Here is a 25,975-nt window from a genome sequence, read left to right on the forward strand (position 1 = left end):
AGGATAATCCGACAATCACGGAAGAGCAGTTTCAAATATTCAAGGAGGCTTGCGAGGCCGAAGCTGCCAAAAAAAAGTCTAAGTACATGAAGGGGCTTCAAGAGAGGAACATTGGGAGCCACCACCTCGGAAGCCGTGGTTACGGCGGAAAGAGGTCCAAATGGGCCAAGGAGGACGCGGAAGCCGCGAGTCTGGGCATCCCAGACCCCTTGGCGGAGTTCACCGTCCCGCAGGAGCGTGACGTCCTCAGGGCCCGGCACCGTTGGGACCCAGTGAAAAAGGTTTACGAGACAACACCGGTCATTACGGAGTTCATGAGACTGCTGGTAATTTTAGTTTCTGATCAATTCGACTGCACACGTTAGTCATATTTGTAAACGATCGTTGTGCCTTTTGCAGAGAGAGCAGCACAGGATTGCGGCCGAAAGCGACTCGCCGTCTGAGGCATTGGCGAGGCCCAAGTGGGACACTCCATTCAACCGGGCGTTGAACATATTGAAACAACAACCGGTGGATACTCGACCGTCGTATGGACGCGTGCACGGTGTCGGAGACGGCGCCACGTGGAAGAAGTACTACCGTGAGACCACGGAGGAGAGAAAGGAAAGACGGAGGTTAAATGAAGAAAACATCGACAAGAGGGTTGAGATTGCGGTTGAGAAGAAATCAACTGAGACAGTCGCAACAGCGGTAGCTGCCGCAAAACAGGTGGCTTTAGATATTTCTACTACCTTGGTTCCGGCCGTTTTCAATTGGACCAGGCAAAATCCAAAAAAAGATGCAGCGGACTTTCCCCTTGCTGACTTCTTGGCGGGGAGCAGCTCGACTAGCGTTGCACCAGCACCTGCAGCTGCACCTGCTCCCGCACCGGATGCTAGGCGGTGCTTCGTCTTTGGCTGAGCTCGACGCCCTCACGGTATCTGTCACACCGGCCCCCTTCAATATAAATGTATAATCTCCCGTTTTCGTTGCCTTTCGGATGTCTCACGTCGCAGACTTTTCTTTGCAGGCCGACGAAACCCCGTGCACCATATTGTACACCATCGGCGACCAGAAGGTGGACGTGGGGAAGGCGACGATAATGGAGCCGAAGGAACCATTGTTCCACAGCCGGCCGATCCCCCCGAACGTCTTCAAGGTTTCCGTGGCCAGTGTCAAACCGGGCCACGAGAATTTGCCTCCTCCAGTACTACTGGGGGATGACGACGAGACACCGCGGCGGCTTGGTGATTGTTGCAATGCTGGGTGGGTCCTGTTGTGGCCAAAGAGTCTGCTTCGTCTGGAGGCGGCCGGGAGCACACCCACGAGCACGCAGCCTCAGCAAGGTATGAACATCAACACCCCACCTACCCAATTATCGTCGGGTGTCGGGTTGGGTGATAGCGGAAGGAGGAGGCTCCATTAGTCGCTGATGACGTCGCCATGGATGAGGATGAGGACGACGATGGCGCTGACAGTATGTCTATACTGGCGCCTCCTCAGGGTTTGAGCATCATGAGTCGGTGCCTGAATTGCCGTCTCAACATATTATGGACGACCTTCCGGTAGTAAAGAAGTTTAGGAAGAGAGCGAGGAAAGGCAAAAAAGTTTTCTATGATCCAGCCGCCTCAGCAGCCTCGGCTTCAGGACCGTATAGATATCCCCGGTGCGGATAAATGGCATATCCCCGGTCAACCAATCCTACCTGCAACAGCGCTACGGGCCAGATTCGGCGATCTAAAGAGACTTCATGACGATGTGCTGCGGGTAGAGAAAGACCTCATCGCCTCGAAAGATCCAGGATACCCACTCTACGTGGTTAACGTTCCGCGGCAAATGTCGTACGTCGACAGCTTCCCCGCGGATAAGTTCTTCCTCCGATTCGATTACATATTCGACATGTTTCACGTGAAGAAGCTGGATTTTACGTTTGTCCGCCTTTATGCCTTGCACATGAACTACATCATCGGGGTTGAGCAGATATCTCATATCTGTGTCGCTGACCCGTACTACATGCACGAGGGCTTCTTGGGAGTCTGCGCAAATCACCGTGAATACGCGAGGGATTACATCGTCAATTCATGCTCAGCCAATAAGGACAAGGAGGCGATTCTCGTGCCTTATCATCCCGTGTAAGTCATCCGCGCTGCTATCCTTCCTTCGATTTCAATCATTCATTTGCACGGTGGAGGCTAATTAATTTGAGGACTTATTTTGCGCAGCGGCGGGCGCGCCGTCCTCATCATCCTCTACCCCCGATTCTCCCACGCTCTTTACTTGGACTCGTCGAAGAACATTCACAAAAAGGATTACACCCACATCAAGGATGTTCTCGACAGTGCTATGTTTTACTACCAAGCAAGGGGTGGAGAGGTCAGGGACAAGAAGAGAAGGGGCGGCAGGGTCGCCTTCGGCCATAAGACCGACTTCTGCTGCATCCAGCAACCGAACGATTCTCTTAATGATGGATTCTATGTCCTACACCACATGCTGGAGTACAGACGGGATCACCAGAACCTTCGCATGTCACCTAGATCCGGCGATGCCCATATTCTGCAATGGGCAAAGGACATAGGAGATATCGAGGATCATCGACTTCGAGCTGAGTTCTATAACATCCAGCGCGAACTTGCCCAAATCATCATGAAGGAGGTCGTCGGAAAAACAGGGATGTTCTACGGAGAAGGACAAATGTCGCGGGAAGACGTCCGAACATGGATAGCCTCTCAGCGTCTCGACCTGAAGCCTTTCACTAGCTCGGGACTATCTCCCTGACTTGGATGGATGGAACGACATGTTGGAGTGATTGTCGATATATGACAATGTGTCCGTTTAGTCCATACTTTCTGTATGACAAAAACTTTGAGTTATGCACGGTGAAACTTTATTTGTGATGTAATTAAACCGTCCTCCTCCTCGACTAGCGAAAATCACTCTAGTTAGGGCATTTTGGGGTACGATGAACTTTGTTATTTATGCTTATGATATGTTGTTTTTATTTTTGCCAAGTCTGTCTCTTTCTGTTGCTCAACTATATATGTTGCATATCATCGACTCATGTGATGATGCAGGTGCATAGATCATAGATGGCGAAGAAGTGCTATGCCAGGAGTATATATACGACAAGTGGCCGGAGTGTCAGGCCCTTCCGGTTTCCGAGCGACAGGCAGTAGTTAGTTTAGAGGTTCACGCTAATGCGAAAGAGGGATACGAACTCATGTTCTCAAAGTGATAGCTCTTCTCGCGTATATCATTGTTTAGATGGATGACGATGTATTTGCATATCATTCGAGACTTGTATCGCTATTTTCGAGATGATGACGAGAGACCACTTTGTGTTGGATGATGATTATGATGATGACATGATTTGATGAGACTAATTGTATGTATATGCTATGATTACATTTGTATGTGTATGATATGCTAAAGATTATTGTATAAAGCCTATTCAAATACAAAACAAATATGCAGGAAAAAAACTAATAAATAAACTAGTAGTAGCGAGGGGGGAAATTTAGCAGTAGCGCCGCATTGTCAGTAGCGCGTCCCAGCAAACAGCGCTGCAGATAATATCAGTAGCGCCCTTTCCCAAAGAGCGCTACAGCTATTCATGTATAGCAGTAGCGTGGGACAACCGGCGCTACTGCTATACGTTAGCTGTAGCGCCTTATTAGTAGCGCCGGTGCCCGCGCTACTGAGAGGCCCAAAACCCTCGCTGCTGGTAGGCTTTTCCCTAGTAGTGGGCATACGTGACGCCTATATGAACATACCTTGAGTACGGTCCAGTCTCCCTGACACGTTCGTGAGAATCACGTTCCGAATTTTTATTCTCGTTTGGACTTCCATTCAGATATTCAGATTTCTCACACGAAATACTGAATAGCAAAAACTAACAATTCTGAGTCTGGCCTCCTGCGTTATAGCTTAAGTCCCCCAAAATAATAATATTAAAATGGCAAATAAACCAATATCGTCCAAATTAAATAGTAGAATAAAAATAAGCATGAGCAATCAAAAATATAACGTGGAACGTATAGCTTGCCGGAGTTAAAAGAACCGCCGTAAGGGGGAGGAGCCGCCGGAACGTACCCCTATCTATCTTAGGTTCAGGATGGCGATGTCTCCGCAGAGGTGTGGCATGGCAAGTGCATGGGATCACGGAGAAAAAAGCTCGAACAGGGGATCCTAGAGGATATGGGCGTTGCGGACCGGCCGTGGGTGTTTTTCGGGGCGGCGGGGCGGCGCACCTCCGGCCGGCGGCTGTTGCCGGTGGTGGCTGGCGCTCAGGGTGGAGGTTGAGATGAACTGCAGGCCCTTGATTTCGTATCCAACGTCTGCAAAATCGACTGACCAGAGATGAAAAAGTCAGTCGACCTGACGTGTAGCCTCACCTTGCTAGTGCGTTCAGTTTCGACAAAATTCAGTTTCGACAGCAAAATTCAGTTTCGACAGTTAAGTTCAGTTTCGACAGTTAAATTCAGTTTCGACAGTTAAGTTCAGAGATGAGCGGCTGATGTATTTTACATCTAGCACTTTGTGGTTATGTATTTTACGTCATCTATTGGAGATGCTATTAGAATTCCACTCAGGTTAACGTTGTCTCTCTTGTCCTGCTTCAGCCTCGGTCGTACAACTCACCGAGCTGCTCCAACGACGAAACCCTCCATCACAGCGGAGCAGTACCTCGGGCTCCATCTCCAGACGCTAAGATCTTCTTCCCCTCCTCCGACAGCCAAGTCAGCCGGAGCATCCTCACCGGCCAACCCAATCACGCTGAGATCGACATGGCTTCGCCAAAGAGGTTGTACACTTGTTGCATCTCTTTTTTACTCTACATGTTATATATATTGTCCACTGAGCACTCGTAGTAACGGGAAATAATTATTTTATCCTACTATATGACAAGCAGTGAGGTACCAGCAACTTAGCTATCCGTGATGGACTCTCTTGAACGCCATCATTATTTATCTCTGCGCGTTTGAGCTGTGCATTTGTCGATGGGCCTGGGAGTTGAGCTAGTATGGCAGTGGCCTGGGTCCAAAGTAATAGAAGTAGCACAAAAACATTTTTTTAGTGTAGGATTTTCCTTGCTCAAGCCTGCCTACTAGAATCGCCAGTGCTTGAAAGGAAAAGTGAATGAAAAACATAGGAATTGGAAAGTTTCCTATGGTACTACTTTTCATGAATTTGGTGCAAAGGAATGGAGCAAAGGAAAACTGTAGGATTTGTTCCTTTAGTGTCTCCTTGAAAGAAAAACATAGGAATTTTAATTTCCACTTGTCCTCCTTTTCAAATTCCTATTCATGAAGCACAAGACTAAGAGATAGTAGCATAATAGCATTATAACCGTACATTTTCTTGTGGTTTGACTTAATCTCACCATGCTTCTTTGCATCATGTGATCTTCCAATTCTTGTGAACCAAACACCCAGATTGGCAGAAATCCTGTGTTTTTAAATTCTCTGTTTTGCACGTGCATTCCTATCCTATTCCTGTCTATTTCCTATCCCTGCATTGTTAGAATCCTCAAATTCAAACAAGCCCTTACTCAATTACTTCTATTACAGATATGTGTCAAAGAAAACCTTGTGTGGTTTGTCCTGCTCCTGCGGTGCTGTTCCACCCCAGCTCAGCTGCTCCAACGACGGAAGGGTTCACCACAGCAGGGATCCGCTCTCCAGACTGTCTTTCGCCGCCTCAGATCTTCTTCCCCGCCGCCGGCAGCCACGACAACTGCATTACCATCATCAACTGAGCAGATGACCTTGAGGACTACACGGGTCCGCAAGAGAGGTCGCACTCTTCCGTGTCTGCTTACGTTATGCATCGCTTAATATGATGACATGCTACTATTATCGTCATGTTCACCTATTAGACCTGAGTCAGGTCCAAACTTATGCTGAAACTTGAGTTTTTAAATGGTTGTGGGGTACATATTGGGGCAGCAATCAGTACTATTTGTCTACTATCTGGTTAATCTCGGTGTCTACTATGAGTTTCATGTTGGGTGCAAACAAACATTAAAGGAGCCATTATCTGTATTTTTTAACTAAAGCTATTATCTGCCTGCTATCATTGGTTTTGGGTCTATCCACAGTTTGCTACCATCACTCTGGATTTGTGCATGCACTCCTTACATAATCTCACTATGTTTTATTCCTATGCATGCCAGTTATTGTACACAATGGAACTGATCATGTAGAGCAAAAGAGACGAGCCTTGCGTGGCAATAAAATTTCATGCAGACGTCGTTCCATGGTGGGCGCAAAGGCAGCCCCCCCTCCACCCATTTCGGATCGTAATCAAGAGGAAGATAACTGTTCTGAGGGGGATTCAGAAGCAGAAAGACCACTCCTATTTACCCCATGAGGTCTTCGCTCTAACTTGGCATGCTGATGTTGGTAATATCATGCATATGGTGCCTTGCATTGCTTACTGTATACATCAAAGATGTCATCTGCTTAGTTTAGACATGCTTTGTGTCAATGCCATCTATTTAGTTTCTTTATCGTATATGTGAATCATGCAATGCCATCTTGTTTAGCCAGGCATCATATATGTGAATTTTGCAATGCCACCCTGGTTAGCCAGTCATCTTATATGTGAATTATATCATGACATCATTTTTTTATTACGTGTTAAATTTGTCAACAATTTTAGTACATTCAATTACTCTTCCTGTGCATCAGCCATTCGGCACGGTCATGGAAAAATCTAGTGGAAACAAGGTCTTCAGAGCAGACAATGCTATCTGACGAAGCGCATGTCTTGCTGGTTACAGATAGCTCCTCAGAGGAGGATTCAGAGACAGATGACCAGTCCTATTCCCCCAGGTGCATGCTCTAACTTGGCAGTGTTATGTTGCTCATATCGTGCGTATGGTATCTTGCATTGCTATGTCATTTGCTTAGTTTAGACATGCTTTGTGTGAATGCCACCTGTTTAGTGTCTAATTACCATATATGTGAATTATGTAATGCCATCTTGTTGCAAGACATTATATATGTGAATTATGCAATGCTATCTTGTTGCAAGGCATTATATATGTGAATTATGCAATGCCATGTTGTTTAGCCAAGCGTCATATATGTGAATTATATCATGCCGACCTTTTTTGTATTTCTCATTGCTTTTGTAGACAATGTTTGTATATTCAACTGCTCTTCCTGTGCATCAGCCATTTGAATTGGTGATGGAGAAATTTGGAGTGAAAACAAGGTCTTTAGAGCAGACAATGCTACCTGCTGAAGCAGATATCTTGCTGGTTACAGATAGCTCTTCAGAGGAGGATTCAGAGGCAGATGACCAGTCCTATTATCCCCCTGAGGTGTATGGTCAAACTTGGCACGGTTATATTACTCATATCATGCATATGTTGTATTGGAATGCTTAGTTTTTACATCATATACGCGATATTGAATGCCATCTCCTTAGTTGACACATCATATATGTGATTGCCCTCTGCTCACTTCCTTAGTATATAAATCATATATTTGAATTATATCATGCCATGATGTTTACATAGACAGCATGTATCTGAATTATGGCATGCCAACCCATTTTCTAAAGACATAATATAGTTATATCATCTCATCCTGTTTACATAGTCATCATATTTAATTATGTCATTCTATCCGTGAATTATATCATGCCATCATGTTTCCATCGACGGCATGTTTGTGATTTATGGCATGCCAACCACTTTAATAGACACATCGTATAGTTATATCATGTCATCCTGTTTACATAGTCATCATATTTTGAAGTATGTCATTCTATCCTGTTTAGTTAGCCATCATACATGTGAAATTGTGTCATGCTATCCTGTTTAATTAGCCATCATATATGTGAAATTATGTCCTGCTATTCTGGTTAGACAACATAAATGTGAATTATTTCATGCCCTATTTTCTTCCCTACTATCCTTGCACCTGTCTATCTTACAATGTTGTACATTCAATTACTTTTCTTGTTTATCAACCATTTCAATTGGAGGGGGTGATGGCAGTATCTGTGGGAGCAAAAATACAGTCTTCAGAAAAGATCGTGCTACCTGTCGATGGAGATAGAACCACGGTTGTACTTGCCCAAGAACCAGCCCCACCACACATAACCCAGACTCACGCAGATTGTACCCCTACCCAGTTGGACAGAGAACCAGCTGCACCCCTTCTAACCCCAACCCCAGCAGATAGTAACCCAGTTCCCGTTGACACAGCACCGTCTCCACCACAGAGCACCCAAACACGAGCAGTTAGTAAGGCAACTACAGTGCCCAAAGCACGAGGACCACCACTCCGAACCCCAACTCAACGCTTAAAGCAGAAGAAGAATTGTTCTCAGGTCAGGTTCCGTAGCTATGGTTCATACTACTTTGCTCTTGCATCACTGTATTTACTCATACCAACTAATTTCAAATTTGAAGGATGCAATTGAAACTCCAATGGTGCAACTGGTATGTTTAAACCTTTTCTTAATGTTTGGCTGTTTGCTGTTGTAACTTGCTCTATGTTGATTTCAGTTTCAATTGAATAAACAGTTATGTTCTCATGCCATGCACATTACAAGTGTTGTTATTGTTGTGTAGTTTCCCACACTTATATTCTGTCTATGCTGCTTTGTCTTAAATAGATATGATTCGAACTGTATCTATCTTGATTTGGCAACATAAACTAGAATGATATAGCCATACAGTGACCATACTACATAGATATATGTTTGTTTCATGCTGTTATCCTGTCCACCTTACTACTGAACTGGTTTACCAAAATGAGTTTCATATACTACATTGTAAACCTGAGATGTGTTTGTTGTTTCTCTTTTAGAACGCGGATAAAATATTGGAGAAGAGTACCCTGTTATGCAATGGTAAAGGAAGTAATGCAGATAAGGTTCAAGATAGTGAGACATCCCTGTTGGTCTCCAAGAAAGCTGATAAAAACTATATTGAAGACACTGAGACAACCCAAAGTCCTGTATCTTGATGTAGTGTCGAGTTACTGGCTACCACTGCTGGCACCACTCTTCGAACTCATTGCCTGAATCAGTTCGGCTTCTTGGTACTCAACTTCAAGTTGAAAGACATCGATCAGATGTTATGCGACAGGAAGCCGAAGGACTGAGGAAGTCCCTGCAGAATTCAGATGCATACTTTCTGGTGCAACAGCAAGCGCTGGAGGACTTAAGCGCCAAACAAGAGAAACTTAATAAGCTTGCTAAGCATCTTGCCAGCATTATGGGTACCCAGGATATTGTTTCTTGAGCTCTTCTGAAGTGGTTTCAGTTCTGGACTTGTTTTGCTGCTATATGCTGTGTGTTCCCTATATTTGCACTGGTGGCGAACTTTGATGCCTAGTGGATGTAATATGTGTAATAGCCGTGATAGCCTAGTGTAAGTTGCTTGCTTATTTATTTCCTTGTTGTCTTGTTTATTTGTTTGCTTGTAGTCAGTGCAGTTCTTTTTCTGCGGTTTGCTAGTGGCTGCAATAACCTATTTTTAAAACTAGGCCACAATAACCATGGGCTAATATTTACTGTAGTGACACTGGGCCTCCTACGGGCCGTAGAAACAGTGGGCCTTCTACGGGCTGTATAAACAGTGGGCCTTCTACGGGCCGTATCTTCAATGGGCCTTCTACGGGCCGTAGAAATAGTGGGCCTTCTACGGCCGTATCATCAATGGGCCTTCTACGGGTTCGTATCATCAATGGGCCTTATACGGGTCCGTATGATCGATTGGCCAAACATGGGCCAAACAGACCGCATTCTGGCCGTAAACGGGCTAGAGTTGGAATCGTCCGTTCATGGGCCGACCATAATGGGCCATCGTTAAACCGTATTTGATGATGCTATGCAAATGGCCCAACGTATTAACGGACCACAAACGGGCCGACTTATAACCACAGGCTGAATTTGGCCCACAAGCAGAAAATGACAGTAACGGGCCGTAAGTAAACGAATGCTGGAAATGAGCCCAAGAATAAATGGGCTCTGAGAAGGCCGAAAGATAACATGGGCTGGAACGGCCCAATGGAATAACGGGCCGTTAATGGGTATAAAGTGATACACTGTTCATTACGGGCCAGTTTCACCACGGGCATTAATGGGTGTAAAGTGATACACTGTTCATTACGGGTCAGTTTCAGCACGGGCCGCTAATGGGCCAAGAGTTACAAAGGGCCTCATATGGGCTGAAAGACGTCATGGGCTATACATGGGCCAAAAGTGAAAATGGGCTGGAATCATATTGGACGGCCCAGATGACGCTACTGGGCCTAATTCGGATAGGGCGTAACGGGCCTTGAGTTAGCGGGCTGTAAATGGGCTATATGCGAACAGGCCGTTAACAGGCTTTCCAGGGACCGGCCCGCTAGCTTTTGACCAAGTTAAATGGGCCGGCCTTTTCACAGGAATGGGCCACTGTTGGGGCCATGCCACGTGTCGACGTATCATAGGCGCCTTCTGTCCAGTGAGTGGATGACATCTGTCCCAATGATGAGCCGACACGTGTTTCCTCTAGCCAATGATGATTTTACACGTGGAAAATCCCCATTGGTTGGGGCTGTTAACGGGTTATCGGATCCAAAACCCGACCCGATAGCTTAACGGCGTTCTGTTACGGTGGATGCCACATGTCGGTCACCCTTGACGAAAGCACTTCTGTGATGCGCGATTTATTGTCATGGAAGTGGACACTTCCGTGATGATAATTTTGGTAATGTCATGGAACACTTCTACGACAGCACATGTATGACTATCTTGATTCTGTCATAAATTTTTCATGGATGTACATGCATGAAAAAAAAGCGACCTACTGTGAAAAACACGTATCATCACGGAAGTGTATTTTTTTTTTGTAATGTAGTTCCTTTTGAGGAGGTTTGAATTTTCAACTTCACGTAATTCTCCAACTGTCCTGTTTGATCTTTATGATAAATCTTATACCATGGACTTAGAGGATTTTACCACTGCTGCAAACTTCCACAATGGGGTAGTATAAGGGATCCGCGCAAATCTAAATTTAGAGATTTTCTTGCTAGTATAACTGTGGGAGAATCTAGAGATATTACACAAGCTACCATAGGGAGCATTCACTTTCCTGCTATACATTATTTTGCTCTCTTCATAGGTAGATGCATAAATGGTAAAGATGAGGCATGTCACATGTGTGTCCCTAACCTTAGTATTCTTAGGAGTGTTGTGATACGAGACAAATCTTATATTTTGGGAGCCAATGTTGCACGTAGGTTGCATCTTAATAGATTTAATGGAGATTTCTTTGGTGGAATTTATGCAACCCGCGTAGCTAATTTTCTTGGTATAGATGTATGTGAAGATGATATTGAATTACCTCCTGCCTATCTAGATTTTAATGCTATGGTTCACCACCAGTTTGTCGAGAGGAACGAATCACCTCTCTGGTATCGACTAATCTTTGACAAACGTCGTGTTGTCCGTATTACTCTCCCTGCCCCAGCTTTCTTTGATTATCAGGCAAGAGGAGGATATACTATTACCAGAGAGGAGGCAGATGAGTACAAGAGGAGAGAGGAGGCCGCTCGTCTCCACGCTGCAGCTCAGCAGGCGATAGCTACTGCATCACAGTACGACCCCCGCTACTATTATGGATATCAGCCAGGCCAGCCATGGGCATAGAACAACTTAGGCCAAAAGCCTAAGCTTGGGGGAATACGTATTTCTCACCGACATTACATTTATTCTCACACACTCATTGCTAGATGTCGGTGCTCATACTTTTTCATTGTATCATCCATGCTAGTTTATGTTCCTTTTTTATGATTTCTTCTTGTGTGTTTAATAAACCTTAAGAAAAAACAAAAGAAATTAGTTGCAGCTTTTAATTAGTTTACTTTCCATGCTTGTAATAGTAACTAAAAAGAAAACCCAAAAAGATTTCCTGTTCTTATTTTGCTTGTTGGGAGCTTTCCCGTGTAAATAGATTTATTTCTTTTCTTTTCTTTGGGGGTTGATAGGAGAAGACCATAATTAAATTGTTAAAGAGGCCTTATATGCATTATTGTTGATGTGTGTGACACCCCGAGACCGTTGCGCCAGGTGTCGTCCAGTTATTCGCTGTTGTTGCCTTGTCATTTGCTTGCGTGTTGCATCTTGCCATGTCATCATGTGCATTGCATCATCATGTTTTCAAAACTTACATCCGTCCGGCTTCCCCCAGTTCCATCCGTTATCCATTCTGAGCCCAGACATACTTGCACGCGCCCGCAGCACGTCCGAATATTATTTTAGAAGTGGCGGGAAAATGTTCTCGGAATGGGATGAAAGTTGGCGTGTGGTGTTGCTTTGTTGTTAGTAGACCGCCTGCCAAGTTTCATTGCGTTCAGAGTCCGTTTGACGCCCCAATGGATAACTATAGCGACGTTATAGTCGGTCAAAACGTCGGACGTTTTTGGTCTCCGGAAATAGTCGCCGGGCCTCTCCTCTTCTCTCTTCTTAGCCATCTGCCTTCTGCACTACCTCTCACCGCCATGCCCTACCTAACCTCTCCTGTCTGCCCGCGGACCTCCTCCCGCGCGCGTCCGAAATCTGTCCCGCACCCGACCCGGACAGTCATTACCGCTGTGTTCGGATCATCCCCAAACATCTACAAAACGTCTCCATTTTGTTAATTGGGCTCCCTAACTCTTTGTTTTCGTCCGTCCGATTATGATTGGAGGGACGAGATAGCCCCTAGTCAAACCCACCTACTATATATAGCTAGTCTAACCCTAGACCAGATCCCAAATTTCTAGGGATCCATCCCACCGCCGTCACACTCTTCCTCGGGTTCCACACCGAACCAGTAGTTTTCTCCTTGATCCAAAATTCCTCTCTTTCAAACACCAGCCAATCCAGAGCATAGCCCCTCCTCGCCTTGATCTGGATCGAGGGGACCAAGCCCCTGCAGCCGCCCGAGGCCTCCATGGCTTGGCCCTCCTGCCTCCTCGCCGGACTCCTCGCGCTACAGCACCTCGACCCCGGCGTCGACCCAGCCGCTGCCGGCAAGCAGCAGCAATCAGCAGGCCGTCCTCTCCGTCCCTGCTCTTTCCGTCAGCCCTCCTCTTCGATTCCTCCCGTGGCTCTCCATCTAAGCTCTGCCCTTGCCCTCTTCTTCGTAGGATATCGAGCCCCACGGCGACGCCATGAGCCGTCGGCCACTAGAGAGCCGTCGCCCTGCCAAGTTCGTCCCGCCGCCGGAGTTCACCTCGCCGGAAACCTCCTGCCGTTGCCTCCGCCACCCAGGGACCCGCCATGGCCTCCCCTTGGAGCTTCGCGTCGCGCCCGACCTCCTCCTGTGCCGCCTGTGCTTCTTCCCCAGGCTCCCGAGCTCCCTGTCGCAGGTTGCCTTGCCGACCCACTGCTTCACTCATGCCGCACCGCTGGAGCTCCATCCCCGTGCGCAGATCCGCCGGATCCCGCCATCCCAGACCCTTTCGGCCGGTCCCCGTCGAGGCCACCTCACCGGAGCCCTCGCCGGTCTTCGCTCCATCGTCTGTATCCCCTGCTTCATGAACGAGAACAGGTCGTGTTGACCAGCACTAAGCTTCGTCAAATCCAGCTGACCCAGCCACTTCCTCACTTGGCCCAGCTATTGGGGAACGTAGCAGAAATTCAAAATTTTATACGCATCACCAAGATCAATCTATGGAGAAGTCTACCAACGAGGGAAGGAGAGTGCATCTACATACCCTTGTAGATCGCTACGCGGAAGCGTTTCAAGAGAACGGGGTTGATGGAGTCGTACTCGTCGTGATCCAAATCACCGATGATCCTAGTGCCGAACGGACGGCACCTCCGTGTTCAACACACGTACAGCCCGGTGACGTCTCCTACGCCTTGATCCAGCAAGGGGAGAAGGAGAGGTTGGGGAAGACTCCATCCAGCAGCAGCACGACGGCGTGGTGGTGGTGGAGGAGCATGGTACTTCAGCAGGGCTTCGCCAAGCACCGCAAGAGACGAGGAGGGAGAGGGGTAGGGCTGCGCCAAGAAGGAGAAATCACACGTGTTGGGCAGCCCCAAACCTCAAGTATATATAGGGGGAGGGGAGGGGCTGCGCCCCCACCTAGGGTTCCCTCCCTAGGGGTGGCGGCAGCCCCCAGATCCCATCTAGGGTGGCGGCCAAGTGGAGGGGGAGAGGGAGGCGCACCAGGCATGGGCCTTAAGGCCATCTGCCCTTAGGGTTTGCCCCCTCTTCCCCTTAGGCGCATGGGCCTTGGTGGGGAGGCACCCCAGCCCACTTAGGGGCTGGTCCCTTCCCACTATTGGCCCATGTAGGCCTCCGGGGCTGGTGGCCCCACCTGGTGGACCCCCGGACCCCTTCGGTGGTCCCAGTACACTACCGGTGATGCCCGGAAGACTTCTGGTGGCCAAAACCATACCTCCTATATATTAATCTTTACCTCCGGACCATTCCGGAACTCCTTGTGACGTCCAAGATCTCATCCGGGACTCCGAACAATATTCGGTAACCACGTATATCCTATTCCCTATAACCCTAGCGTCATCGAACCTTAAGTGTGTAGACCCTACGGGTTCGGGAGTCATGCAGACATGGCCGAGATAACTCTCCGGCCAATAACCAACAGCGGGATCTGGATACCCATGTTGGCTCCCACATGTTCCACGATGATCTCATCGGATGAACCACGATGTCGAGGATTCAATCAATCCCGTATACAATTCCCTTTGTCTAGCGGTACGATACTTGCCCGAGATTCGATCGTCGGTATCCCGATACCTTGTTCAATCTCGTTACCGGCAAGTCTCTTTACTCGTTCCGTAACACATCATCCCGTGATCAACTCCTTGGTCACATTGTGCACATTATGATGATGTCCTACCGAGTGGGCCCAGAGATACCTCTCCGTTTACACGGAGTGACAAATCCCAGTCTCGATTCGTGCCAACCCAACAGACACTTTAGGAGATACCCTTAGTGCACCTTTATAGTCACCCAGTTACGTTGTGACGTTTGGCACACCCAAAGCACTCCTACGGTATCCGGGAGTTGCACAATCTCATGGTTTAATGAAATGATACTTGACATTAGAAAAGCTTTAGCATACGAACTACACGATCTTTGTGCTAGGCTTAGGATTGGGTCTTGTCCATCACATCATTCTCCTAATGATGTGATCCCGTTATCAACGACATCCAATGTCCATGGTTAGGAAACAGTAACCATTTATTGATCAATGAGCTAGTCAACTAGAGGCTTACTAGGGACATGGTGTTGTCTATGTATCCACACATGTATCTGAGTTTCCTATCAATACAATTCTAGCATGGATAATAAACGATTATCATGAACAAGGAAATATAATAATAACCAATTTATTATTGCCTCTAGGGCATATTTCCAACAGTCTCCCACTTGCACTAGAGATAATAATCCAGTTCACATCGATATGTGATTAACACTCAAGGTCACATCCCCATGTGACTAACACCCAAAGAGTTCTGGGTTTGATCGTGTTATGCTTGTGAGAGAGGTTTGAGTCAACGGGTCTGCAGCATTCAGATCCGTATGTACTTCGGATATTTCTATGTCATCTTGTAGATGCAACTACTACGCTACATTTGGTGCCATTTCAAATAACTGTTCTACTTGGAGCTATTCTAAATTGTTGCTCCATTATACGTATCCGGTATCTCTACTCAGAGCTATCTAGATAGGTGTTAAGCTTGCATCGACGTAACTCTTTACGTCGAACTCTTTATCACCTCCATAACCGAGAAACATATCCTTATTCCTCTAAGGATAATTTAGACCGATATCTGGTGATCTACTCCTAGATCACCTTTGTACCCTCTTGCCAAATATATGGCAAGGCACACATCAGGTGTGGTACTCAGCATGGCATACCGTATGGAGCCTATGACAAAAGCATAGGGGACGACCTTCGTCCTTCCTCTTTCTTCTGCCGTGGTCGTGCTTTAAGTCTTAACTTCATACCTTACAACTCAGGCAAGAACTCCTTCTTTGACTGATCCATCTTGAACACCTTCAAGACCATGTCAAGGTATGTGCTCATTTTAAAGTACCATTAAGCGTTTTGATCTTATCCTTATAGATCTTGATGCTCAATGTTCAAGTAGATTAATCCAGGCTTTCCATTGAAAAACACTTTCCCAAATAACCCTATATGCTTTCCAGAAATTCTACGTCATTTCTGATCAACAATATGTCAACAACATATATTCATCAGAAATTCTATAGTGCTCCCACTCACTTCTTTGGAAATACAAGTTTCTCATAAACTTTGTATACACCCAAAATCTTTGATCATCTCATCAAAGCATACATTCCAACTCCGAGATGCTTACTCCAGTCCTTAGAAGGATTGCTGGAGCTTTGCATACTTATTAGCATCTTTCAGGATTGACAAAACCTTCCGGTTGTATCACATACAACCTTTCCTCAAGAAAATCGTCGAGGAAACAATGTTTGACATCCTATCTGCAAGATTTCATAAATAATGCAGTAATCGCTAATATAATTCCAACAGACTCTTAGCATCGCTACGAGTGAGAAAGTCTCATCGTAGTCAACTCCTGAACTTGTCGGAAAACATCTTAACAACAAGTCGAGCTTTCTTAATGGTGATACATACCATCATTGTCCGTCTTCCTTTTAAAATCCATATGTACCTAACAGCCTTATGACCATCAAGTAGTTCTTCCAAAGTCTACACTTTGTTTTCATATATGGATCCTCTCTCGGATTATATGGCCTCGAGCCATTTTGGAATCCAGGCCCACCATCGCTTCTCCATAGCTCGTAGGTTCATTGTTGTCTAGCAACATGACTTCCAAGACAGGATTACGTACCACTCTGAAGTAGTACGCATCCTTGTCATCCCACGAGGTTTGGTAGTGACTTGATCTGAAGTTTCATGATCACTATCATAAGCTTCCACTTCAATTGGTGTAGGTGCCACAGGAACAACTCCCTGTGCCCTGCCACACACTAGTTGAAGAGACGGTTCAATAACCTCATCAAGTCTCCACCATCCTCCCACTCAATTCTTTCGAGAGAAACTTTTCCTCGAGAAAGGACCCGATTCTAGAAACAATCCCTTATTGCTTTCGGATCTGAGACAGGAGGTATACCCAACTGTTTTGGGTGTCCTATGAAGATGCATTTATCCGCTTTGGGTTCGAGCTTATCAGCCTGAAACTTTTTCACATAAGCGTCGCAGCCCCAAACTTTTAAGAAATGACAGCTTAGGTTTCTCTAAACCATAGTTCATACGGTGTCATCTCATCGGAATTACGTGGTGCCCTATTTAAAGTGAATGTGGTTGTCTCTAATGCCTAACCCATAAACTATCGTGGTAATTCGATAAGACATCATGGTATGCATCATATCCAATAGGGTGCAGTTATGATGTTCGGACACACCATCACACTATGGTGTTCCAGGCTGTATTAGTTGTGAAACAATTTTCACAATGTCTTAATTCTTGCCAAACTCGTAATTCATATATTCATCTTCTATGATCATATCATAGATATTTTATCCTCTTGTCACGACGATCTTTCAACTTCACCCTGAAATTACTTGAACCTTTCAATAATTCAGACTCGTGATTCATCAAGTAAATATACTCAACATCTACTCAAATCATCGTGAAGTAAGAACATAACGATATCCACTACATGCCTCAGCACTCATTGGATGCACACATCAAAATGTATTACTTCCAACAAGTTGCTTTCTAGTTCCATTTTACTGAAAACGAGGCTTTCAGTCATCTTGCCCATGTGGTATGATTTGCATGTCTCAAGTGATTCAAAATCAAGTGAGTCAAACGGTCCATTTGCATGGAGTTTCTTCATGCATATACACCAATAGACATGGTTCGCATGTCTCAACCTTTCAAAAACGAGTGAGCCCAAAGATCCATCAACATGGAGCTTCTTCATGCATTTTATACCGATATGACTTACGGGGCAGTGCCACAAGTAGGTGGTACTATCATTACTATCTTATATCTTTTGGCATGAACATGTGTATCACTACGATCGAGATTCAATAAACCATTCATTTTAGGTGCAAGACCATTGAAGGTATTATTCAAATAAACAGAGTAACCATTATTCTCCTTAAATGAATAACCGTATTGCGATAGACATAATCCAATCATGTCTATGCTCAACGCAAACCAATCTCAATGGTAGAGGGAGCATGCGATGCTCCTTGGAAATACTTCCAACACATATCGTCAGCTCACCTTTAGCTAGTCTCCGTTTATCCGTGCTTTTATTTCGAGTTACTAACACTTAGCAACCGAACCGGTATCTAATACCCATGGTGCTACTAGGAGTACTAGTAAAGTATACATTAACACAATGTATATCCAATATACTTCTATCGACCTTGCCAACCTTCTCATCTACCAAGTATCTAGGGTAATTCTGCTTCAGTGGTTGTTCCTCTTATTACAGAAGCACTTAGTCTCGGGTTTGGGTTCAACCTTGGGTTTCTTCACTAGAGCAGCAGCTAAATTGCCGTTTCATGATGTATCCCTTCTTGCCCTTGCCCTTTCCCTTCTTGAAACTAGTGGTTTCACCAACCATCAACAATTGATGCTCCTTCTTGATTTCTACTTTTGTGGTGTCAAACATCGCGAATATCTCAAGGATCATCATATATGTCCCTGATATATTATAGTTCATCACGAAGCTCTAGCAGCTTGGTGGTAATGACTTCGGAGAAACATCACTATCTCATCTGGAAGATCAACTCCCACTCGATTCAAATGATTGTTGTACTCAGACAATCTGAGCACAAGCTCAACAATTGAGCTTTTCTCCCTTAGTTTGCAGGCTAAGAAAATCGTCGGAGGTCTTATACCTCTTGACGTGGGCACGAGCCTGAAATCCCAATTCATCCCTCGAAACATCTCATATGTTTCGCGACGTTTCAAAACGTCTTCGGTGCCTCAACTCTAAACCTTTTAACTGAACTATCACGTAGTTATCAAAATTGTATGTCAGATGTTCGCAACACCACAGATGACGTTCGAGTGTTCAGCATCACTGAGCGGTGCATTAAGGACATAAGCCTTCTAGTGAAGCAATGAGGACAATCCTCAGTATACGGACCTAGTCCGCATAATTGCTACTATCAACTTTCAAACTAAATTTTCTCTAGGAACATATCTAAACAGTAGAACTGAAGCGCGAGCTACGACATAATTTGCAAAGACCTTTTGACTATGTTCAGGATAATTAAGTTCATCTTATGAACTCCCACTCAGATAGACATCCCTCTAGTCATCTAAGTGAAACATGATCCGAGTCAACTAGGCCGTGTCCGATCATCACGTGAGACGGACTAGTCATCATCGGTGAACATCTTCCATGTTGATCGTATCTTCTATGACTCATGTTCGTCGGTCTTCCGTGTTCGAGGCCATGTCTGTACATGCTAGGCTCGTCAAGTCAACCTAAGTGTTTCGCATGTGTCCCGAGGCCATGTCTGTACATGCTAGGCTCGTTCAACACCCGTTGTATTCGAACGTTAGAATCTATCACACCCGATCATCACGTGGTGCTTCGAAACAACGAACCTTTGCAACGGTGCACAGTTAGGGGGAACACTTCTTGAAATTTTATGAGGATCATCTTATTTAAGCTACCGTCATTCTAAGAAAATAAGATGTAAAACATGATAAACATCACATGCAATCAAATAGTGACATGATATGGCCAATATCATTTGCTCCTTTTGATCTCCATCTTCGGGGCTCCATGATCCCCGTTGTCACTGGCATGACACCATGATCTCCATCATCGTGTCTTCTTGAAGTTGTCTCGTCATCTATTACGTCTACTACTATGGTTAATTCTTTAGCAATAAAGTAAAATAATTACATGACGTTTATGTTGACATGCAGGTCATAAATAAATTAAGACAACTCCTATGGCTCCTGCCGGTTGTCATACTCATCGACATGCAAGTCGTGATTCCTATTACAAGAACATGATCTCTCATACATCACATATATATCATTCATCACATCCTTTGGCCATATCACATCACAAAACACTTGCTGCAAAAACAAGTTAGACGTCCTCTAATTGTTGTTGCAAGTTTTTACGTGGCTGCTATAGGTTTCTAGCAAGAACGTTTCTTACCTACGCCAAAACCACAACGTGAATGCCAATTTCTATTTACCCTTCATAAGGACCCTGTTCATCGAATCCGATCCGACTAAAGTGGGAGAGACAGACACCCGCCAGCCACCTTATGCAACTACTGCATGTCAGTCGGTGGAACCGGTCTCACGTAAGCGTACGTGTAAGGTTGGTTCGGGCCGCTTCATCCCACGATGCCGCCGAATCAAGATAAGACTAGTAACGGCAAGATAATTGACAATATCGACGCCCACATACTTTTGTGTTCTACTCATGCATAGTAACTACCATAAGACCTAGCTCATGATGCCACTGTTGGGAACGTAGCAGAAATTCAAAATTTTCTACGCATCACCAAGATCAATCTATGGAGTAATCTAGCAACGAGGGGAAGGAGAGTGCATCTACATACCCTTGTAGATCGCTAAGCGGAAGCGTTCAAGTGAACGGGGTTGATGGAGTCGTACTCGTCGTGATCCAAATCACCGATGATCCTAGTGCCGAACGGACGGCACCTCCGCGTTCAACACACGTACAGCCCGGTGACGTCTCCTACGCCTTGATCCAGCAAGGGGAGAAGGAGAGGTTGGGGAAGACTCCATCCAGCAGCAGCACGACGGCGTGGTGGTGGTGGAGGAGCGTGGTACTCCAGCAGGGCTTCGCCAAGCACCGCAAGAGACGAGGAGGGAGAGGGGTAGGGCTGCACCAAGAAGGAGATTGAATCGTGTCTATGGCAGCCCAAAACCTCAAGTATATATAGGGGGAGGGGGGGCTGCGCCCCCACCTAGGTTTCCACCCCTAGGGGTGGCGGCCAGCCCTAGATCCCATCTAGGGGGCGGCCAAGGGGGGAGAGAGGGGGCGCACCACTAGGTGGGCCTTAGGCCCATCTGAGCCTAGGGTTTGCCCCCTTTTCCCCTTGCGCCTTGGGCCTTGGTGGGGGGCGCATCAGCCCACCTGGGGCTGGTCCCCTCCCACACATGGCCCATGGAGCCCTCCGGGGCTGGTGGCCCCACTTGGTGGACCACCGGGACCTCCCGGTGGTCCCGGTACATTACCGATAAACCCGAAACTTTTCGGCGACCAAAACAGGACTTCCCATATATAAATCTTTACCTCCGAACCATTCCGGAACTCCTCGTGACGTCCGGGATCTCATCCGGGACTCCGAACAACATTCGGTAACCACGTATATCTATTCCCTATAACCCTAGCGTCATCGAACCTTAAGTGTGTAGACCCTACGGGTTCGGGAACATGCAGACATGACCGGATAACTCTCCGGTCAATAACCAACAGCGGGATCTGGATACCCATGTTGGCTCCCACATGTTCCATGATGATCTCATCGGATGAACCACGATGTCAAGGACTTAATCAATCCCGTATACAATTCCCTTTGTCTATCGGTACGATACTTGCCTGAGATTCGATCGTCGGTATCCGATACCTTGTTCAATCTCGTTTCGGCAAGTCTCTTTACTCGTTCCGTAACACATCATCCCATGATCAACTCCTTGATCACATTGTGCACATTATGATGATGTCCTACCGAGTGGGCCCAGAGATACCTCTCCGTATACACGAAGTGACAAATCCAGTCTCGATTCGTGGCAACCCAATAGACACTTTCGGAGATACCTGTAGTGTACCTCTATAGCCACCCAGTTACGTTGTGATGTTTGGCACACCCAAAGCACTCCTACGGTATCCGGGAGTTGCACAATCTCATGGTCTAAGGAAATGATACTTGACATATTAGAAAAGCTTTAGCATATGAACTACACGATCTTTGTGCTAGGCTTAGGATCGGGTCTTGTCCATAACATCATTCTCCTAATGATTTGATCCCGTTATCAATGACATCCAATGTCCATGGTCAGGAAACCGTAACCATCTATTGATCAACGAGCTAGTCAACTAGAGGCTTACTAGGGACATGGTGTTGTCTATGTATCCACACATGTATCTGAGTTTCCTATCAATACAATTCTAGCATGGATAATAAACGATTATCATGAACAAGGAAATATAATAATAACCAATTTATTATTGCCTCTAGGACATATTTCCAACAGACCCGACCCGAATGGATAGAAGTCTCCGTGCTTAAGTGTCATCCCTAGATCGGTATTTCCAGCACACACAGTACTTGAGGAATTATAGCAGAGTTCATCACACACTTATTACATTGAAATGTCTCAAAGAGACTACTTATTACAATAATATGGCTGAAGGCTATCTAAATAAGATAACTACGGAAGCATCAAAGAAATAATGAGTCCATCCAACTCCACAGCAAAACTGAGTGCACGACAAGGACCTATCACACCTTACTCTTCGCCTGAAAATTATGCAACATGATACGTTGCAGCCATGTAGGTAAGCACATGGAATATGCTGGCAAGATAACACTATAGAGCAATGAACAAATAACAGCTATCACTACATGCATATTTGGCTGGTGGAAGCTCTAAGTTTATCTTTTGCATAAAGCTAATTTTTCCCTACAACAAAAGGAATAGATTTTATTTAACTACCAAATTTATGTCATTAATGACAAGGTAACCCCAACTCAATCCCAAAAGAGTATTATTAACCCAACAATTTCATTAAGTAAGTGATGACATCAAATCAATAATTCAAGTACCAGATACTCAAGATGTCCATAACCAGGGACACAGCTAATCATGGTTAGTTTGTACACTCTGCAGAGGTTTGCACACTTTTCCCCACAAGACTCGATCTCCTCCGTTGAATTTCTCGCATTGCATGATGTTTGAGAAACAGATGATCGAGACACAGTCTTTCCGAAGAGGTCCCCTTAACCGATAGATAGGTCGGTACACCTACAATCCCCTACATCTGCTAGCCCATCATGGAAAGGATTCCCACAACTTACTCAACTATGCCAGAGCCCATAATAGCATGTGGCTGCACATGGAAGTTTCTAGCATGGATGATCACACAGGTACCCCAGGATCTCCTAGGACAACACTGGATTCTCCAGGTGCCCACAACCATTCCACCCAGATGTGTATTAAAGTAGCCACCTTTAGTTTCCCTTTGTTAATATTACTCTCGCAGCTTTCATGAATCTCACATACCGAAACCACGTCTACGAGCATAGCAAATTAGTATGAGCATAACATATAATACCCGAGGTTGATACTTAAAAGACAATAGGTTCCTACCTCATACTACTTAACCATGCCCACATGTTACCAATCCTACTCATGCAATGTTTTAGGGTTGAGGCTAATGCATAAAACTGGGTAATAAAGGAATATGATCAAAGTGTTACTTGCCTTGCTAACGATCGGAAAACCCTAGACGTTCGTAGTAGCAAGCCTCGCACTCCGGAAACTCTACCGTAAACAAATAATAGCATACATAAGCACTCAAGCATAATATGCAAGGGTAAAACCCAAGTAAAAGATCAAAACATAAAGATCAAGTGAAGAGCTTCGATTTGCAAATAGAATCAGTCGAATCGGATCTAGGAAACTCAAACTACGACCAAAATAAATTCAAATTCAAATCTACTTGAAACAAGATTTAAATTTTCAAAAACATGTTTAAGTTGGTTATCTGAACAGAGGGTAACAAAACGAAGAAATTGGCGTTGGTTTCGTTGGATTTGGATAAGCGAGCAAAAAGTTGTGAGGGTTTAAAGATCAGGGATTAATCTATAAGAAAACTAATCATGGATAGGTCCCTGGCTGAAAATAAAACTAAAAAGAAAAATCAAACGAACGAAAGCGTTCACTAACAGATCTAAATGAACGAACCTAATAAAAATTGAAGGAAATATGCCCTAGAGGCAATAATAAAGTTATTATTTATTTCCTTATATCATGATAAAGTTTTATTATTCATCCTAGAATTGTATTAACCGGAAACATAATACATGTGTGAATACATAGATAAACTTAGTGTCACTAGTATGCCTCTACTTGACTAGCTCGTTAATCAAAGATGGTTATGCTTCCTAACCATGAACAAGGTGTTGTTATTTGATTAACAAGGTCACATCATTAGTTGAATGATCTGATTGACATGACCCATTCCATTAGCTTAGTACCCGATCGTTTAGTATGTTGCTATTGCTTTCTTCATAACTTATACATGTTCCTATGACTATGAGATTATGCAACTCCCGTTTGCCGGAGGAACACTTTGGGTACTACCAAACGTCACAACGTAACTTGGTGATTATAAAGGAGTACTACAGGTGTCTCCAAAGGTAGATGTTGGGTTGGCGTATTTCGAGATTAGGATTTGTCACTCCGATTGTCGGAGAGGTATCTCTGGGCCCTCTCGGTAATACACATCACATAAGCCTTGCAAGCATTGCAACGGATGAGTTAGTTGCGGGATGATGTATTACAGAACGAGTAAAGAGACTTGCCGGTAACGAGATTGAACTAGTATTGGATACCGACGATTGAATCTCGGGCAAGTAACATACCGATGACAAAGGGAACAACGTATGTTGTTATGCGGTCTGACCGATAAAGATCTTCGTAGAATATGTAGGAGCCAATATGGGCATCCAGGTCCCGCTATTGGTTATTGACCGGAGACGTGTCTCGGTCATGTCTACATTGTTCTCGAACCGTAGGGTCCGCACGCTTAACGTTACGATGACAGTTATTATGAGTTTATATTTTTGATGTACCGAAGGTTGTTCAGAGTCCCGGATGTGATCACGGACATGACGAGGAGTCTCGAAATGGTCGAGACATAAAGATTGATATATTGGAAGCCTATGTTTGGACATCGGAAGTGTTCCGGGTGAAATCGGGAATTTTACCGGAGTACCGGAGGTTACCGGAACCCCCCGGGAACCAAATGGGCCTTATTTGGCCTTAGTGGAAAGGTGAAAGGGGCAGCCCAAGGTGGGATGCGCGCCTCCCCCCTCCCCTAGTCCTATTAGGACTAGGAGAGGTGGCCGGCCCCCTCTCTCCCCCCACTTGAGGATTCCTATTCAACTAGGATTGGGGGGGGGAGTCCTACTCCCGGTAGGAGTAGGACTCCTCCTGCGCCCTCCTCCTTGGCTGGCCAGCCCTCCCCCTTGGATCCTCTATATACGGGGGCAGGGGGCACCTCTAGATACACAAGTTGATCCTTGAGATCGTTCCTTAGCTGTGTGCGGTGCCCCCTGCCACCATAATCCACCTCAATCATATCGTTGTAGTGCTTAGGCGAAGCCCTGCGTCGGTAGAACATCAAGATCGTCACCACGCCGTCGTGCTGACGGAACTCTTCCCCGGCGCTTTGCTGGATCGGAGCCCGGATCGTCATCGAGCTGTACGTGTGCTAAGAACTCCAGAGGTGCCGGAGTAACGGTGCTTGGATCGGTCGGATCGGGAAGACGTACGACTACTTTCTCTACGTTGTGTGATCGCTTCCGCAGTCGGTCTGCGTTGGTACGTAGACAACACTCTCCGCTCTCGTTGCTATGCATCACCATGATCTTGCGTGTGCGTAGGAATTTTTTTGAAATTACTACGTTCCCCAACAGTGGCATCCGAGCCTAGGTTTTATGGTTTGATGTTATTTGCATGAGTAGAACACAAGTGAGTTGTGGGCGATATAAGTCATACTGCCTACCAGCATGTCATACTTTGGTTCGGCGGTATTGTTGGATGAGACGACCCGGACCAACATTATGCGTACGCTTACACGAGACCGGTTCCCCCGACGTGCTTTGCACACAGGTGGCTTGCGGGCGACTGTCTCTCCAACTTTAGTTGAACCAAGTATGGCTACGCCCAGTCCTTGCGAAGGTTAAAACGGAGTCTATTTGACAAACTATCGTTTGTGGTTTTGA

This window comes from Triticum urartu, chromosome 5, assembly GCF_003073215.2.
Source record: "Triticum urartu cultivar G1812 chromosome 5, Tu2.1, whole genome shotgun sequence".
Taxonomy (NCBI): Eukaryota; Viridiplantae; Streptophyta; class Magnoliopsida; order Poales; family Poaceae; genus Triticum; species Triticum urartu.